This window comes from Temnothorax longispinosus, chromosome 4 (genome assembly GCF_030848805.1).
Source record: "Temnothorax longispinosus isolate EJ_2023e chromosome 4, Tlon_JGU_v1, whole genome shotgun sequence".
Classification (NCBI taxonomy): Eukaryota; Metazoa; Arthropoda; class Insecta; order Hymenoptera; family Formicidae; genus Temnothorax; species Temnothorax longispinosus.
The window spans coordinates 23294823-23314923 of record NC_092361.1 but is presented as its reverse complement, the minus strand read 5'-3'; positions in this window follow the sequence as shown (position 1 = coordinate 23314923).

Genomic DNA, 20101 nt, shown 5'->3' with positions numbered 1-20101 from the left:
GTATGATTTTATACGTTCTTTACTTCTTCGTCGTTGTAGCTTCTTCGTTAGATGTCACTAAAGTGTCGGAGAACACAGCAGCAAACGCTAGAGCAAATCATCGATATAATCGTTGTCAATTGGGAGAAATTTCCAAGAGTTTTATGATTTTCAAAAAATTTCTTGTATTTCTTTCGTACCAAAATTATTTTTGTAAATATATATTCTTTGCCACTTTTTTCTGTGTAAAAAATTAATATTATTAAAAAAATAAAAAATTGAAAAGCGCATAAAGCTACACAAATAGATATTTTAATGTTTCATTAAAAGCAAAAGGTTTAGTAATTACATGTAGATACAGAAATTAATAATTTTTCCGAGTAATAAGATTTGTTATTATAAAACAGTAAACTTTCAGTGTTCTGAGTTAATCCGCATGGTTGTTAAATGACGCCAGACTTGTTTATACAATACGTAATGATGATTATTTTTCATAACATCGGCGTCTGAGAATCTGCAGAATAGTGATTATCTATTTTATGTGTATGTCAAGAATTGTGTAAAATAAAAATAATAATTAAAAAATAATATATTATATAATATTATGAGTTATTTTTATTTTATGATGGCATAAAAGATTAAAAGTTATTTTAGTTATTTATCAATTTAATATGCAAATAAATAGATGTTTCTATATGATGTTGTCTCCTCAGCATAATAAAAATATTTTATTTCTGTTATTATAATCTATTATAAAAAAATAATAAACTTTCGATATCTTAATTAACATTACCATGAGAAAAATCAACTAATTCAGTTGTGTCGCGTAAAACTTAAATAAATGTTTAATCTTTTCCAAAGTTGTTTAATAACTTTTCATTATTTCACTTATATTAAAAAATTTAAGATATTAAAATGTTAACACTAGATAATAAATTTATGTAGAGATAGATCATAAACTTATGTAACGCGATATGAATTTGTATCTCCCCTGTGATGTTTTTCTTTAAAAATAACAAAGTTGCTTTATTTATTTATTCATTCAGTTTGCAGGAAGATCTATTTTTTGGGGGCTCTGACCAATATACAGATCTGCAGATTCGCACGAATTCTAAAAAAAAAGAGCGTGCAATAGCACGCGTGTAGATGAAAAGGCTAAAGGCAAGCAGATCTCGATGTATGGGAAGCACGATGTTTGATGGTGTGATAGCATGGTGGTACCTGGGGCGACGTGGTATTATATTATTGATCGTTCCACGAGCTCTGTCCCCATCAGCTGTCGTAATATCCGGCGTTCTCCTGGTACTACCGGGTTGCATGCTAACATAGTTGTCTAAAAAAATCATTCGCGCTAGATTGCATTATAAATACATGCTGCTTTGCTATGTTGCCCGACCTATATCAACTCTGAATCTGTTGTGGAATTTTTTAAAACCCCAGCAGAAAGATTAATAGATAATTATAAGATGATAAAGATCGATGAAGAAAAGAGTTAGTACGCTCTAGCGACTCATTGGTAGGTTAAATTAGTGTGATTTCGTCATTAGCTGTCAACATTCGGAATAATTCATGATATCCATTTATTTTAAATCTTGAGATTAAGGTAAGAAGATTCAGAAAAAAAGATAAAGGCGAAAAAACAATATAGAGAGAGAGGAGTAGAGAAGAAAAGTGATTAAGATACAGAAAGAGAAAGAGAGGAAGAAAAGGAAGGAAGAGAGAGAGAGAGAGAGAGAGAGAGAGAGAGAGAGAGAGAGAGAAAGAGAGAGAGAGAGAGAGATAGGGGGGTGAGGCAGAGGGGGAGGGAGAAGGGGTACAATTTTCCCTTCTTGGACACTTTAAAGTGCCTCTTCCAATATCCTCAGTTATGCTCTACTTCTCATCTCCTTCCGGTTGGTCTACTATTCTGAAGGTAATATCCTGCTATCCTGAAACCTTAACGTGGCTTGAACTCTTAGTGTCGTCGTCCTCCAGTCTCTCAGTGCTCTCCTCTCTCTCCTCTCTCCTCCTCCTCCTCCTCCTCTCTCTCTCTCTCAACTCTGTCCTGGCATCTCTTTGCATCCCTCTTTCTCCTTGAGATCTCGGCTCAAGTCTTCAACGTGTTACTAATACCATGAGGATTAATGTTATGTGCCGGAGCTTACTCTAACTATTAATTTAATTAGGAGAACAATACCTTATACGTTGATACTACTATCAGGTAAAAGAATGTTTTCAATTCTTAAAGTGAGAGAAGGTAATTCTATTTTAATCAATCTCAATCGGAATTAAAGAAGGGTTAAAATTCGGCTAAATAAGCTAGCAAAATCATTGTTTTGACAAATGCGCATTTAAGTTGTTTTATTTGATGTGTAGAATTGTTTTGTCTACTTGCAAAATGCTTAAATAACAACGTCATTAACATTTAATCATTATTTTATATGACATTTATATATATTTTTATCAAATGTTGATTTGATACGCTATCTCTAGCTATCGTTTTAATAATATTAGAATAAATCGAATAATCTTCAATGCGCCGATATTGAATTAAAAGCACAATTTCTACATGAAATAATTATGCACATAAATAATATGATATGATAAAAAATGCATTTATTGAACTTGCACAATCAAGACATTAATATCAATATTAGTTAGTGTGAGAAAAATCAAGTTAAATTACTTTTAAACTTGATATTTTAAATGCGTCTATAGCCCAAAATCAGTATAATTAAAGATTACTACAGCCCGCGATAACATCCAGGCGCAGCTCACCGGTTTGACTGACGATCTTTCAGACGGCTCTGCAGGAGCACGCTATTCGCAAGCGCCGAGTGATATTTATCTCCAAGTAATTAGGAGTTGGGCTGGAATCACGCATGCTCATCTTTCACCATGGCAAACGCCCGTTGCCCTGTTCCATGCATAATGCCGAAGGCAATGATTATTTAGTTTCATCCTATTATCCGTATCGAGAATTTCTATCTGCGAGAAGATCGGAATTTTTCCTTGCATTATACATAACAGCATCGCGAATAAAAATTACCACAAACTTTAGTTAAAAGAATTGTTCGTATATCTTTTACTTATACTAGTATCACGGATAAGGTTTCGTGTGTAACGTTGACCTTGAACATATATATCTCTCTCAAGGAATTCTAATTATTATAACTACCAAACGGAGAAATGGCAACGACATTTTTCCTACGAATATTTAAGAAAGAAGAAAGAGCTTCCATTAACTTTCATTCCTGTCATGGAAATTTACAAAGTACCTGCACGTTCAAATAAATCTTTCTACAACGGGAGCATGATGGCATGCCACTGACTTATTTATGACCGTCTTCTGTTAGACGAAGGGTTGGATAAAGGGTTAAGAGCGAAACAATGCCTAGACCGACAGTGCTTTGATGCGGCCAAATAGCAGGAGAAGTCGAATCGGAAATCGTGACGCGAACTAATTTTCCTATTTTCCGTTATAAATACTTAAGATTTGGAACAAAACAGGTTATATAAATACCTATATAAAGTCCTGCCTTTGTTTTTACGTGTAATAATTATATTTCAACGCATTTTCTTTAATAATAATAATCTATATTGATTATCAAATCTATTATGCGTATATATGATTCTTAATGTACACAAAAATTTTCTAATTTTGCCCAGACACTTTGGACAGCACGCTTGTCTAAAAGACATGTCTAAAAGACAAAGGCCCATTTGCGCGCATTTATATCGATAAAAGTACGTTCAGAATATGGGCCAAAGTCGTAAAGACATCTTTAAAACATCTTTGAGACATACATGTTTAAAAGACATCTGCGTGACGTCTTTTAGACATGCATGCTGTCTGGATGCATTCTGACATTTTAATTTTTTCGTCGATCTTACTCTTTCTTTCTCTCTCTATACAAAGCAATATTCTAAAATCGTCGTTTCTCGATGTAATAGTGTTCAATTAAATATCTAAGAATAATCTCAGTATCATATCCGTCGTTCACGTGAGCGTGATAATGCTCCGTGCAATATTATTCACGCGCTCGGTTCTTGCGGGCGACGATAATGGTAATCGTCCTGTCTCCGTGTCGTCCGCGAAGGCTGGCTGCTCTCGGTCTTCAACGTGATCAGAAGAGCGGGAGCATCCTGGCCCTCCCCTTAGTAGCCTCATACCACTGCCGTATACCCTTAGTAAGGTACCCCTGGCGGCGTGGTGCTAGCCGTGACACGAGCACGTGATTAATGATCGCAACGGAGAGCCATGCAGCGCACTCCTCTCTCCTCTATCTCTCTTTCTCTCTCGTCCTCTCCCTTCGCCGTTCTGTCTCTCTGTTCCCCGTGCCTTTCTCCCTCTCTCTTTCTCTCTTTTCTCCTCTTTTCCGCTTCTTTCTTCGTGACCGTCACTCTCCTGCTCTTCTCTCTTTCAGCAACCCCTGGTGATGCCGGCGGCATTGCTGCCGTTGCCGCCTGCAATCGCCCAAGCACAATACCGGGTCTGCGATTGGACTCTTCTTGGTAACTTTCGTCTTTCTTTCTTTCTTTCTTTCTTCTTTCACCGGTGGGAGCCACGGGCATTACTGATTATTCGACGTTGGGTCTCATGTTACGGCTTAACCTAGTTTCAGTTATTCTAAAAGTTTTCGAGGTAATATAGGCAATCTATGAAAAATCAATTGACCTTCCGTTAATATTCAACAAAAGCGATCAAATAATGGAATATTAGAATAATAGACTTGTCACAAATTTTACGAAAAACGACATGTGAGAGGGTATATATAAAGTATTAAATACTAACTAAAATGCTTATTCAGTTTCTAAATTACTGGTTCTGTTTGGTCATTTCGTAAACTGTAAGTTTAGAATTTATTTCAATTTCGCGTTCTACGTCTATTTCAAATACTACAATATAAAAAAATTCTTCTTTATTTGAAAGAATCGGCCGATTCTCATCTGTATGTTTTCGCGGGTTGCATAAAATAAAGATGTCCACGAAGGAATTTTACAAGAAAATGAGAATATCGTAAGAGTCGACAAAGAAATCAGTCAATCTCTCATCTAGGATGACTTTGAATCTGTCGATGTACTTCCTGCCAATCTATCTCAAGTACGTCTTTATTTTGTAATAGAATGATTCATGTTTTCTATCAAATTCTTGTGTCATTAATAATATCAGAATAAAAAACGAATGCTCCTTATGTTTAAAAAAAAACGGTAAAAATCCCGATTGACATCTTCGACATATAATATGCTCACTGATGCTCACTAAAAAATAATATAAACTGTTGACTTAATCCTTGACTCATTTCATATTTGGCAAAATATTCGTGACTTATTTGCCTTTGCGATTTGCGATATGCATTGAACTAATAATTGACCATTATAATAATCGACTAACGACTAGCGCTATAATAACGCTCATTAATGAAAATTCAAAAGTGACAAGCGCATAAATCTACTTCACAATCAATTTATCCTACAATGCATGATTTAATGGAATATTTATATCAAACCCCTTAGACGATTTTATAGAAAATAAAAGAAATTGTATTAGATTTTTATATATTCTCCGCATAAAATTGAATTTAATTAAAGACCTATTTTAAGTTTAAAAGGTATTCTTAGTACAGATAATGTCTCGATTATTTAAATATTTTTCCAGTTTATATGTACAATTTTAGTTTGCGATTTTTATTCATGTATAGAATCAATCGATGAATCTAGACGGAATCGATCGCGAACGTATGTGTGATTCAGGTTGCAATCGATAATAGTATCCAATTGCATGTATCTCGATGGGGCATCCTGATGTTAACCAACACACAATCAAACCTCGTGCTCCCCGCGGAAATCAGCGGCGCCCGTTGTCAGCTTCGCCGACAGGGAGAGAGTGCGGGTGTGCGGGTGTGCGAGCGGTTCAGTGAAATTTCCGGCGTATTGTCGGCGAGTTCGGTTCAGGGTTGGATGATGCCGAACCACCACCGTCGGTCCCTGCACGGGGCAACGAATAGCGCGGAAAAGGGGGAGATAGCGTATAGTGGTCGCCGGGGCCACAGAATTGGAATGAGAGCGAGTCTAATGGGACGCGGAGGATGGTGACTCGCAGTGATACTGAGACTTCTCAGCAACATGAGTGGCGGATGGAGTAGACTGACTAGGTACGGGGATGTGCTCGGTGAGCCTTATACATATATAGTCGGTCAGGCTACCTCCACTTTTATTCACTCATAAATTATAAAAATATTTATAGGCTCTAAAGTCTATCCACTTCCGAGTCTATCCATTTCGAGGCAATAGATTATTATAATATCTCTCGTTTCTCATATGTACATTTTATTTACGTATGTGATATAATTTTTACAAATCCATTGCCTCGAAATGATTGAAATCAAAAAAATAACTCACCGGCCGATGCGCAACAACGGAGTTATTGTAACTTGTAGCCCTGCGATGATCTGTAACATAGAAATATTTTTACATTAAAGCAGTGCAAGTGTCCAAGAAAATAAATAGGTACTTGAAGTAAATAATTATTATATCGCGCTCGTTAAATTTCTAAAACGTCATTTTAACAGATATATCTGATTTTGAGATGCTAATGCATATTTCCGCGCATTAACTCGCTCGCGTAGTTATTCGCGAAAAATCATGCAAGTAATATTATACGAGCGTGCGAATAAGGAGAGACTCGACGTTCGCGACGTAATGTCTCTTCTCGCATATGTCGGAGATCGAACTCCGAGATTGCGAAATTGCGCCGGAGTGTAACCTCGAACGATATTGTAAGTACGAGTTAATGAGTATCATGTAATGGACGAAATCGCGCTTGAGAAATTGGCGGAATCTGCCATCCGCCACAGGACTGACAGGACAGCAAAATAATAAAGGAATAACAACTACTCACCTCACGGTTGCTCCGCTGTCGCCCGATGCCTCCCAGGCCCCCTCCTCCTCTCCTTGATCCTCCTCCGTTGGTCCATTGTCGCACTCACTCACGACGCGACGACGTTCACGAGCGAAAATGCCGAAAATCGACGATATCGTCACGACGTCACTTACGATCGCGCGACACTGAAAGCACGGCACCCCCGGTATTAATCTCGCGACGCGGCGCGTATACTTAATTACACGACGACGGAAAAATTACGTCGCGGTCGGAGAAACTACGAACAAAACTGTACGATCCGCTTGACACCCATGACGCCGCGCCGTGACTTCCCGTCATCCCGCGCGCAGGTAGACGCGATAAGTGAAGCGAAGGTGGCGGAGAGAATTTCGTAAATCGCGCACGGCCAACTTCACTCGCCAGGAGCAACTGTCGCGAGAACGCGATTACGCGATTACGCGACTTTGATTAACTACATGCAAAAATCGTTAATAGATAATGTCGCTAATTAAACACGTCGCGGCTCGCGGCTTGCGGCGTCACTCAATTCAGGGTCCACTCGTATTCTTTATCCGTGTTCCGAAAACGACGGACGACGGCCACTTCATTCTGAAATCGCGTGACACGACGCGAGCGAGACGCGAATCAAGTTGACGGTTGATGAGAAAAGCGAAATCAATCGTCCGAAAGAATGTAATAGAAATTAAGTCACTATCATCGAATGCGACATACCTCGGCATCCGCATATCCGCGAAGCACACGAATTAAATGAACATTCGCTGTATCACAGTTTTTCGCAAGCTAAACAATCGGAGTAATCGGACCCGGCGATTCGTGTATTTACTCCGCGATCGCCAAATTGTCAAACACGATTAAATATAAGGTTAAACGTACGTTAATAGGGACCATGATCGCTAATTAAACACGTCCGCGGCATCACTCGATTTGGGGTCCATTCGATCCCTTTATCCGTGTTCCGAAAACGACGGACGGACGGACGGACGGTCGCGCACAGCGCGACGCGACGCGACGCGACGCGACGCGAGACGGCGAGACGCGATACGCGATACGCGAATCAAGTTGACGGTTGAGAAAAGCGAAATCCGAAATCAATCGTCCGAAAGAATGTAATATAAATTAAGTCACTATTATCGAATACGACATACCTCGGCATCCGTATCAATTTCGCGAAGCACATATAGTAAATAAACATTCGATATATTAGGGCTGTCGCAAAACACAAAATTGCATGAGCTGCATAAGCATATCATAAAACCGCCGCGCTGGACCAATGAACATCTTATGTAAATCAATATGGCGACTTTGTGCTGATGGCCTCAATTTCGGGAACTTTATCCGTTCCGAGAACGACGGAAACTTTATTCTGAAACTGCGCGACACAACGCGAGACGCGAATCAAGTTGACGGTTGAGATCGATCATCCGAAATAATAAATGTAATCGAATGTGATATACCTCAGTATCCGTACGTATAAAGTCCGCAAAGCACATGTATTAAGGCTGTTTCTACAATTAATCGCATGTCGTAGTTGGATGTCGGGGTCCAATGAGATAATTTCTTTTTCGAAAAAGAATTTTTCTCATTGGATCATCGGTTACGTTCCGAAATTCGACTCCGACATACGACTGATTGTAGAACCGGCCTAAATGAACATTCGATGTATCACAGTTTTCTGTAATCTGAATAATCGGACCTGGGGCGATTCGTATATAATTACTCCGCGATGCGATCCGCGACATCAACGGGCCGTGGGCGCCGCGGTAACATGAACAGTGGGAATAGAGAGGGGTAGGCTTTATATACGCATACCCGGCATACCGAACTAACCGACCGCGCACCGTGTGTACTCACCTTACCCCCACTCTGTCCCCACTAACCATGTTTACCGCGGCGCCTGTGGCCGTTCTGACGTCGTTACTCCCGCGCCCCGCGCTCCCGCTCCCGCTCCAGTATCGCACATATCGCGGAGTAAATACACGAATCGCCGGGTCCGATTGTTTAGCTTGCGAAAAACTGTGATACAGCGAATGTTCATTTAATTCGTGTGCTTCGCGGATATACGGATTGATATATATGGATACCGAGGTGTGTCGCATTCGATAATTCGGACGATTGATTTCGCTTTTCTCAACCGTCAACTTGATTCGCGTCTCGCGTCTCGCGTCTCGCTCGCGTCGTGTCACGCCGTTTTCAGAACACAGATAAAGAATACGAGTGGACCCTGAATCGAGTGACGCCGCAAGCCGCGAACCGCGACGTGTTTAATTAGCGACATTATCTATTAACGATTTTTGCATGTAGTTAATCAAAGTCGTGTAATCGCGTAATCGCGTTCTCGCGACAGTTGCTGCTCCTGGCGAGTGAAGTTGGCCGTGCGCGATTTACGAAATTCTCTCCGCCACCTTCGCTTCACTGGTCGCGTCTACCTGCGCGCGGGAATCGCGGGATGTCACGGCGCGGCGTCATGGGGTCAAGCGGATCGTACAGTTTCGTTCGTAGTTTCTCCGACCGCGACGTAATTTTTCCGTCGTCGTGTAATTAAGTATACGCGCCGCGTCGCGAGATTAATACCGGGAGTGCCGTGCTTTCAGTGTCGCGCGATCGTAAGTGACTCCGTGACGATATCGTCGATTTTCGGCATTTTCGCTCGTGAACGTCGTCGCGTCGTGAGTGAGTGTGACAATGGACCAACGGAGGAGGATCGAGGAGAGGAGGAGGGGGCCTGGGAGGCATCGGGCGACAGCGGAGCAACCGTGAGGTGAGTAGTTGTTATTCCTTTATTATTTTGCTATCCTGTCAGTCCTGTGGCGGATTCCGCCACTCGAACTCCTTTTGAGGTTCCACTCCGGCGCAATTTCGCAATTTCGCAATCTCGGAGTTCGATCTCCGGCATATGCGAGAAGAGACATTACGTCTCTTTTATATTCGCATCTCAAAATCAGATATATCTGTTAAAATGACGTTTTAGAAATTTAACGAGCGCGATATAATAATTATTTACTTCAAGTACCTATTTATTTTCTTGGACACTTGCACTGCTTTAATGTAAAAATATTTCTATGTTACAGATCATCGCAGGGCTACAACTTACAACTCCGCTGTTGCGGCATCGGCCGGTGAGTTACTTTTTTTATTTCAAACGATGTGAATATTTCATCCGATGTGTATATATTCAGATGAGGATATGTATATTTCTAGATATTATCTACTATAGTTCAATTTCAGAATTATAATTTTTCAGAAACTTTGTATATTTTCAAATATATGTATTATATATATTGCAGTAATATTTCTCTGATTAATATCATTTTAAGACCATGCACGCATATGCCGATATACATCACGGACAAATTCTCATTTTCCATTTGTATTAAACATAAATACACTCTATACTTTCGTAAATATAACTTCTTAGAAATGCACTAACAGTTATGCTATTTAATGTCAACGTGTTAAACAAAAATGCCCGTATTATACCATCTTACGTATGCAGCATTCTAGGTCTTATCGTACTCGCTATTCCGCGCCTTCATAGCCGAGTCGTTACATTATTCATGTTTAATATCATCAAGTATTTCATCCCCCTGACTAAAAGCAACCAGCCAGCCACCACCGGTGGCGGCGCTAATATTGCCAGGAGGGATGGACTCTGATGGACGGACAGCAACGATAACACCTTTGCACGGCATGTAAAGGAAGCTTTTTTCAAAGGCGGCCCTCGAAATATATTTAAACCTTTCTTCCTCGGTATGAATTATTCTGGATTTTATCATCGGTTTTTCGCACTCTAGTTTTATTTTAAGCAAATTTAATAAATTATACAACTATCATTCAATTATATTAAACTCGGTTATGTTAAACAGATTTTTAAAATGTCTGTAATAGTGTAAACACGCGATCCTATTTTTAGAATAAAGAAAATATTTAATCTTCAAATGGAAAATGAGAATTTGTCCGTGTTGTATATCGGCATATGCGTGCAACGTCTTAAAATGATATTAATCAGAGAAATATTACTGCAATATATATAATATATATATTTGAAAATATACAAAGTTTCTTAAAGAAAAATTATAATTCTGAAATTGAACTATATATAGTAGATAATATCTAGAAATATACATTTCCTCATCTGAAAAAATATAAAAGTCTAAGACTAACAAAATTTGTACTCCTTTTCAAGATAGAAAAATTTTGAATATCGAATTTAATTTTATTATCGCGATACTCTTATAACTCTTAGTTTTTATATGATAGATATTATCACACTTTCTTTAAAAATTGATAAAGTCGTAAATGATAGAAAGTTTTTCCTCGTTTCGTGCCTTTCCATAAGAAATAAAAATTTTGTAAAGAAAGAGTACTGAAGAGAAATAAGAAATGCATGTTATTGTCAAGAACAAACGTCATAAGAACTGTGGGTATAATATATACACACGGGAACAAGCGAGAGCTTTTAATCCCGGTCGCGTCAAACAAAATGCGGAAATAGAGTCGAGGGGGGTATACGGGCACGTCGGCAACGTGGCACGTCGTCAGCGTCCCGACGCCGACGTCGCGGTCGTCGGGGACAAGTCACCACTGATGCCTGGGGTCACTAGATACCTGGGGCCGCGGCTTCTCGCAACATGAACGACAGGGATGGAGTAGGAGTAATCGTACCCCCCTCGACTCTATTTCCGCATTTTGTTTGACGCGACCGGGATTAAAAGCTCTCGCTTGTTCCCGTGTGTATATATTATACCCACAGTTCTTATGACGTTTGTTCTTGACAATAACATGCATTTCTTATTTCTCTTCAGTACTCTTTCTTTACAAAATTTTTATTTCTTATGGAAAGGCGCGAAACGAGAAAAAGCTTTCTATCACACACACACATTTACGACTTTATCAATTTTTAAAGAAAGTGTGATAATATCTATCATATAAAAACTAAGAGTTATAAGAGTATCGCGATAATAAAATTAAATTCGATATTCAAAATTTTTCTATCTTGAAAAGGAGCACAAATTTTGTTAGTCTTAGACTTTTATATTTTTTCAGATGAGGAAATGTATATTTCTAGATATTATCTACTATATATAGTTCAATTTCAGAATTATAATTTTTCTTTAAGGAACTTTGTACCCCACTTTTATTCACATAAATTATAAAAATATCTGCTAGGCTCTAAAGTCTATCCACTTCCGAGCCTATATCCATTTCGAGGCAATAGATTATATATATTATTATATATATTATTATAATATCTCTCGTTTCTTATATGTATTACATTTTATTTACGTCTGTGATATAATTTTTATAAATCCATTGCCTCGAAATGATTAAAATATAAATAAACTTTTTCCATATAAATAAATATTAAATATCTCTTTACTAGAACGCAAGGATATTTTAAAAAATAATTAATCACATCTGTCAAATAAAATTTTTATAAAACATTGGATATGAATTTTTAAAGGCAATATAATATATGTATATAGATATAATGTAAAAGATATAAAAGGTAAAAAATGCACAGGCAATTAATGCAAATTAATATGCATAAGTATTTTGCTGCTTGAAATCTTCAAGTGTTAAATCATAAGATATAAGATAAGAGGAATATGGGGCGATGGAGGGAGGGAGGGAAGGATCTTCACAATGTGAGGAAGCAATTTGACTTTTAATTTACTATCACTTCGTATTTCACTCAAGTAGTTGCGTTGCAGTAGGTTATTCAAAACAAGGGGTGCAGAAGGCAGAAAAAAATCTGTGTCGGATGACTGTGCTCTTTCGTAAGCGAAGCAGAGTGACTAAGTGTGAATTCAATTAAGGGTTTGTTTTAAGCGTCTATCAGGCTCTGTTTACGGACTCGTTCGTTATCCGGATAACAAGATAAAATTGACAATTTAAGGGGAATCGATCCATGTAACAAGAACCTCCCAATCTAAACTCAGTTGATTATTTGCCCAGAAAGAATTCATTTATAGCACTTGCGTTATTGTATTTTAATGTTAACAGAAAATTCATTTGATTTTTAACGGATAATATTATCTAAATATACTTTTTAAAGAAAGGATGAAGCTAAAGATTACGATTATTATAAATAATAAATTTGGAATTTCGAAATAGAATGATTGTTTTTCTCTAGCAGTCATCGTAAGCACAGAAAATGAAAAATACGAAAATGGTAGGGTATTCGGAAGGAAATTGATCCTCCCTTTGCTTCAATGCCGTCCAATCCCATATATGAGGAACCGTCCAATCCCATATATAACACAGGCTATTCCTGCATGCCGAACGAAATAGTTTGGGGCGGATCTTGGAACCATTCTTAATTGTATCGAGGGGTGCGAAATCCTTATCGAAGAACGACTCGTGAGAATTATACCGTATCGGCTGTTTCCGAAATTCGTCATGGTATAATGCACTATTAATTTCTATAAAAACTATACCTATATATACCTATTAATTTATATGTATATTATTTATATTTAGCTACTATTTTCTATCTTATTTCATGCTTTTCGGAATACACAAGTACACACAAAGAATAATCAATTTTTAACTAGATTTTTAACTCAGCAACTAATATAGCCTAATGATGATATGTGTTTTATGTAGTAAATTCCTCAAAGCTGTTGTGGCAACTGTTAAGTGACCGCTAATATTATTGCCTTAGCCTACTATAAGCATCCCTCTTCAGCGCTAGCCGAATTGGGTATTAACGCCCTTCATGTAATTAATCCCTTAATCCTGTAGACATGTTCTGCGCTTCGCAGACAGGAAAGGAACGACATTTATCTGGTATTTTTATCAAAATAATTTAAAAGAGAAAGAATCTACAATAATATAGATATATTATTGTAGATAGATAGTATAAAGTATTGACTTCTTTTTGTGCGATGTGTGTGTGAACATGTATCTAATTTTAGTCGTTTAATGACTTTTCGCAAAAAAAAGAAATATAGTTTTGCTGATTAGACTTTCTAAATTAATGTTTATCTTCCTGCGAAATTAAATTTCTTCGTCAATCATGCTTGTTAATAAATGATTCAGGGTTACTGAAATCGACTCACGTCGGATAAAAAGGAACGCCGCGTATTTTGTGACGCGCAGAGAATCGCCATTTCGAGGTTCTATTCACAGCTGCTCTTTTTTCGTCTCACTCATCTTAATCTTTTGTGGCAGCCTGTTTGAAATACAACGCATCGACAATACAGTCACGAGTTGCAATTATTCACGCTGAGCTTAAATGAAGTTGTTAAAAAAAATACCTCAATTGACCAATAAGTACATATTACCTGGCATAAAAATTTAATAAGAGAGCAAGAAAGAGAGAGAGAGGAAAAGAGAACGGTGAAGCGTTCCTAATATTCTTCAATTTTACAATAATGTTTTATTTAGTTTTAGTACATTGACTGTAATATATTCATTAATTTTATAAATACATTTCTATAATATGTATTTTATATATTTCTATTCTTTTTATGACTAAATTGCAACAAGAAACCGTAAAGATTAAAAAACGTAGTCTAATATATAATATATTGACTTAAATTACAGCAATATTTAAAAACAGGAGAAAAACAAAATTCGATAGGAAGAGTAATAGTTTTTATAGAAATTAATAGTATAAAATATATATTGCAATTTGTTTATCTAGTAACATAGCAAATATTTAATATTGCTATAGTATGTAATCGGTTTCCATGCACAAATTTTTTTATCACCGTCGCAATTCATAGTTCGCTGTCAACCAGGGTAGGAAACTCATTGCTATTCCGTGAGTAGATCGTGCGGAGCATTATGGTAGTCGCAGTTGGGGCTCTACTAAATTGAAAACAAGATCCATCACGTTTTCACGGAAGCAAAAAGAATTTTAATGAATTATAAGTAGGAAATGGGATAGGAGTAGAAAAATTAGTATTCAATTTATTCGAAATTAAATTACCAAACGTCGTCACTATTCTAAATAATCAAAACGAAACGTTTTAATATTTTTTCGAAATCTAAAGTACAACTGTAATATTAAAACATTTATAAGCAATAAATCTGTATAAATCTAAAGCCATATAAATTTAGCTAATAAAGATATATTTTTAGATTGTGGAATGGGGAACTTTATAAACAGGATTTTTGTATTATTATTTTATTTGAATTAATTGAGATGATTGCAAAATGCATTAGAAATCAGGTTTTAAGAAAAACTAAATTTATAAAATGCATTATTAAATAAATTTAACTTTAAAATAACAATAGCTGGCTTTGTCCATACAATTAATTAATTTCGATAAACTGCGCGTCTGTGAACTAAGAATCTGATCCTACAATTCTGAGAACCCATGTTCGGAGATTCGGATGGAAGAAATTGGTCAGCGTGTGGACTGGAATTAAAATCGTCAGGCGTTCTCGGCGTGGCGCACTGTCGATCCGTTCCGAGGGTTTCCTCGCTCTTAACTTTCGGGTGAACCGATCTAAAGGCAGGGTCCTGCAGGAAAGAGTTCGAGGAGCAGAAGAAAAAGGAGCTGAGGGATACGAAGGACGGGGGGGAAGAGGTGAAGGAGAAGGTGGAGGCGATGGTACTAGGGGACTTGATGAGAAGGGGTGGTAGGAGAGGGTTTCCGAAACAGCTCGCCGCTATCTCGACTGATCCGATCAAGATTAATGAACGTGCGGCTTGCGAGTCGAAGCCTTTGCGCCGCCCAGTCTGTCGTTCTCATTCTCTATTTCTCTTCCCCCTCTCTTCGTCTCTCTTTCTCTCTTTTCCGCTTTTTCTTTTTCTATACAGAGGCAGCGACTAGCGACAGGTACCGTCGACGGCTTCTCGTAATAGTAGCACTTCGTGGTGCTTGTTGTTGGTGCGCAAACTTTAGGTAGCGTTATCACGAGAGAGCTGAAAATACGCCATTTCTTCTAGAAGATAATAAAATAGTCATTGAGATAGATATATATTATATAATGGCTCGATCGACATATATATATCTCATATTTGGACATGGCTCGAATTAAAATGTGTACCTTAGTTCAATGTTTAATGAAATCTGAAATTGTGCCGATAATGATCACGTATTTATGTTTATACGTTAATACTGTTTACATCACTAAGTATCTTAGTAATATTCATGAGGTGTCGTGTAACGAAATTAAAGGCATGAGATATATAACATTGAACTGGGGCTGGCATGGAAGATTATCTGCGGTGGGACGTGATGACAGTAACAGCACACTTTTTCCCTTTATATCCAGCTACTCGGAGGTAGATCACGTCACCGAGGCTAGCCGTAGATAAAAATACATGTCCCTTTCGGGCCGATGGTTTTAATTAATTCTAGAGATGGACGTGGCCGCCCATGTCAGCTTTTGGAGCCTTTCGTTCGATCACTGGCGCGTGTCGTCAGACTGCTACTGTGCTGCGTGTTACGGCAGTCGATTCATTATCTGGTCTCTCGAAATAATTCCCCCGCCCGTCCTCCTTTGCAAATTTATTTTTTTATTCGTTTCCGATCTTCATTCAACGGAAGCGACAATTAATAGCGCGCGAAGATCAAATATTTCCGCGCTACGTCAGTGCGGTGGATTTAAATCCAATTTCGTGTCGGTTCCCTTCGATGACACGGTGGTGCCTGTTATCTTTAGTTACAGGCGAATGTGTATTTGAGATGCGAAACTGTCTTTGGGGGATGTCAGTCAGTCAGCGGAGTAAGCGCCGAGCGGAAAGCGATGCGGCGAGCGCGCGAAAGGGCAAGGGTAGATTGTTGAGGGAGGTGGGAGGCAGAGATGCTTTGTAATTACGGTGGCTGATAAATGGAGTCGTGACTCGTTAATCCCCTCCAATTACATCTGATGGGGACCGTTCACACCAAATCTATCTTACATCAGTTTTGAAATTTCCAAATGCGAACGATAGCAACATAATTTTATCGAACTAAACGCTTGATTTTTGTGTTACGCTTTAAGCAGAAACTTTAAAAGTAACTACGAAAATAATTTTTGCAGTCACATTAGGGGCTTAATCGATATGTGATAAAAACGCTGCCGTTTAACTTTTACAATAACACATTGCTATTGCTGAATGCAAAATGTGTGGTCGCGCTACACGTTAAATGACGATAATAAGAGATATGACACAGCTCGCGCGCGAAATTCTCGTTGTCTGTCGCTGCATTCGCTAAATGAGCAATTCAACGACCACCCAGTTCACGTTCAGCACCGTACAGGTTGTAGATCGGAGCGATTGTGATGCGGATATAGACGAAATGACCAGCATGTATGCATCATTTGTCTTAAGAGCACGGATATGGAACGCGACGCGTAGGTGTAACGACAGGCAGCGAAGAGAAGGTTCGGAAATGCATCGGTTAAGTATTTATATACAGAAAAATGGCAATCTAAATAAAGGAAAAGATTCTTTGATATAAAATCTCGAGAAAAGGAGAAAAATCAGTAATAACAAGCAAAACGTAATTATTAATAAATCTATTGTAAATATTTATATCGTAAATGACTGTTTTGCATGATACCAATCATTTTATCTATGATTGTTATCAAAACAATCATTTATAACTTAAATATTTAACTATTAGCAGCTATATGTCTTGGCCCTTATTGGTTCTTTTTTTTTATTGAACTATCTAAATACTCTAAATAATCGATAAGCAATGTTTGAAAAGATTCTTCTATTTTAAAGATATTTAAAATATACTTACGTAACTTATTACGAAAAGATTATGTATTCTCGATTTATATTTAACGACTGTCTAATTGATGATTTTTATTTTAAGAACTATAAACGCATTTATAAGTGATATAATAGAATGCTGCTCAGATATATATTTTTTTTAATCAAGAAGGACAAGAACATATCAATTTATTATTATAATTTATTGTCATGACATTTACTTTTTCTAAAATTTTTATTATAAGTATAAATACGTTATTGATATTTTATAATTTGCATAATTGTTAATACTTTCTCTCTCTTTCTTTCTCTGTCTCTGCTTTTCTTTCTCAAGTGGAAATTCACTGTTATTATCTTAATACAAACATAACTGCAATTAATTTTGCATTATATCTTGCTCCACTTTGAAACAATAGACTGACCAAAATGTCTACAATAATTTCCAACTAATCCACATCCTAGAGAAGTTAGCGAAGGTGTTTAACATCGATACCTATAGTTTATCTACCCACGGATAGCAAGCAGACAACAGTACATAGATCTTGCAATTAGCGGCTCTTGTGTACTTCCTTCCTTCTACTCGCTTGGAAGCTTGCTATTAATCGTATCGTCTTGCGTTGGATAGAATACATATATTTTAGAATTAAACCATATCGTGTTTCAGATCATGTTTTCGCATCATATATTAAAAATGTTTTTTTTTTTACAAAAATGAAATATTGCGTACATGCCATATGCAGCAGTTAAATGTCATCTAATTATAAGCTGTGTCACACATTAACTATATTACCTTGTAATTAAAACTTTTAGATCAGACTTTTTACATTAATTTGCAGAAAAAAAGAATATATAACAAAATATAACAAAATATACAAATTGTAATATTCAAATCAACTTTACAAAATTTTTAATTTTAGATCTTTTATAAGAAAACTATACATATAAGTATATCCATTGATTTTAATAGACTTACATAAATTAACAGTCGCCTATAAATTAATTAATTTAAAATTATTAAAAAATTAAAAAAAATAGAATATATATAGTATATTTTACTAATATAACTTTCTGCATATTGTATTTACACATGTAAAGTCGTACTTACTTATAAAAGTCAGTAGTCTGCTAACTGGAGGTGTTATAAATTCAAAAGCTGTCAACAATTATTATAAACATTATAACAAACGTTGCAATTTTATCGATTAACCAAAAACATGTATTAAACACATAGACATTAATAAAAATAAAAATAAGAAATTTCTTTAAATATAATTTTGAAAAATTAAAAATATAAAAGTGCTATGTATACATTATAATATTTATAAAGTAAAATTTAATGAAATTATAATTAAATTTAATACGCTTCTTTATCATCATTTTTTTAACCTGTTATAACAATCTAAAAAAATTGATAAAAGATTATTCCCCACAGAAATAAGGAACAATAAAACTGTCTAATTATGACCAATTAGCAAAATTGTGTATGTTTTCCATTATCGTTAGAATTTTGTGAAAATCGGAGCCGATATCATTAAATAAATGGAGTTAAATGTAAGAAGCGATTTTGTGTATAGAGATACTATCTAGTATTATCAGCATTCTTCCAAAATCCCATGACTCCGCGGTGTGTGTTGTATGAGTATAGCGACCTTGGTTCACGCCATAATATGTCTGACTTTGGAACCCGGTTGGTAGCAACATATCTAGGCAGTTGGCCGGGATGTTCGCGGCATGGGCGGAGGCAGAACTGCACAGGCGGCCCCCCATTCGCTTTCCGGGTGCCACCCTTCTTTTCGAGCTGCTGCGAGGTATTCCTTGCCCCGGGCTGCGGCAATCACGCACATGCTCGCGCATGCGCTGCTACGGCAACGTCGCACGCATGGGCGCCCACACGATTATATGGGGACACAGGGGGGGATACAAGAAAACAGTAAATATATACTTATGATATACATTATACAGTATACACCATAATGCCTCCTGTGATACCTGTAAATTACAATAGCGTATCCATTTAGCACATTGCTTATTTTTCTATTAACTCAAGTATATCTGAGTGTGATACGTTCAATTGTTGTCCCACAAGTTATGTTGCCAATATTCCTTAAGTCATCACTATTGCAATTTCAAAGTGTGAAAGTATAATAAACTATATGTATACATAATAATATAAATTAACTGATATTTAAATTATTCATACAACACAATTTTATAATATAGAAATTAAATTTTGCAAAAATAAAAGGTATTTGTGTTTTATATTGATTGGATTATTAATTTGAAATAAATCCTTTGTGTATCTATTAACATGATTATTCTGAATTATCCAGTATAAATAATTATTAATATTTCTGGACTATTTTAATGTTGAATACATGTAGTTTTACACAGCTACTATCACATTTATGACAAAAATATCTGTTATAATGTTGTCAAATTTATTTATTATATTAGTTTTTAACCTGTTTCATGCACAATATTGCTCTCAGTTTTAGTTTAGTTCTTATCGAAGTTAGAATGGAAACGATATATTATACACATACAATTCAATGCGAATGCACCTGAGGAAGAGATAA